Here is a 1,351-nt window from a genome sequence, read left to right on the forward strand (position 1 = left end):
CAGCACCAGTGTCTCCTGCCCCCACTGAGCTTATGGAGATCACCTATGACTTGAAGCCCAGCCAAAAGTGCAAGTCCCTGAGCAAGAAAGAGAGTGAGAGTACGCCCACCACTTATTCCAGAATAACTTTGCTCCCAGTTTGGCAACAGCAACAACACTAACCACAACATTTTTCAGTGGCAGTGCAACACAGCCAGGAGTACTTCAGTGAGATCTTCACCAGGAACTGCATCATTCATGTTTGCAACATGGACCCCTTGTGGGCTCAGTGTCCATCAAAGGAGGGAAATGTCAAGACTCTTGCTCCATGATCTGGAACAGAAGGACATCAACCACCTCATGAAGAGCATCAAGTCCAACCCTCACTCCACTGGAGAGCTCTGGATTTAAGTAGCTGTGATCTGTGACTCAGGTTTGCCCCACTCTCTGACTTGACTCCCTCAACCCCAGCACTCACCACATCAACACCATCCACAGAAACCCACAAGAGAATCCTCAGGGTGGACATGACTCTGTGTGGTAAGATGCAAGGGTTTCAAAACAAGAAGATCCCTATCTACATCCTTGGCAGAAACCACAGGTGGCAGGCCTACAGCTTGCTGAGGGCCAAGTACTCAAACCAGCAAGACAAGATCAAGGAGCTCAGCCTCAGCTCTGTGCTGGCTGCAGTCTACTGGTGGTCAGATCTGTTGGAGCAGTCCATCAATGAGATGAGAGCACTGGCAATGTGCCACAATGTTGAGGGCGAGTGCCATGTTTCCATGACGTTCTGGGACAAGGTATTGCTTCCTGTTCCTTTGCTTGTTTCATTTGTTAGTACTTTAAATTGACCCACTTTTCCATGGACAGATGAAGTTCATTCATGATGAACTGACACACAAGCCCAAAGCCATTGTCAGTGAGACGCAGGACAGCAACTTATGGACAGTTCTGGTCTACAAGTGGATGCAAGCCCTCAAGGAGGATGTGATGAGCATCCAGAGCCTTGACCCCCTCTACCAGCTTGCACAGGTTTGACAGGATGTCTGGGACCTTGTGCTTGAACTTGGCCAGCCAGCCAAGCCAGTTGAGGGGAGGTTGCAGAAGCTCAAGCCCCTCACCTCCATCACCACCTTCTGTTTGCTTGCCAGCCTCACCAACAACCAGAAGCTGCAACTCCTCTCAGCACTCTACAAGGGCGACCTGGACATTGGGAAGGTCGAAGCTAGGGCATGCAAGCTCAAGGTCTGCAAGCAAGTCAAAGCAGCCTTTGTGGCTGACGCCAACATGTTGGTCACCAAGCTCACCACTCTCCTGGGCAAGGACATCTGCAAGAAGGAGGTTGACTGCTGGCTGAACGCCTTTTCCCAAA

The sequence above is a fragment of the Acanthamoeba castellanii genome, assembly GCF_000313135.1.
Source record: "Acanthamoeba castellanii str. Neff unplaced genomic scaffold scf7180000083546, whole genome shotgun sequence".
NCBI classification, from domain to species: Eukaryota; Discosea; order Longamoebia; family Acanthamoebidae; genus Acanthamoeba; species Acanthamoeba castellanii.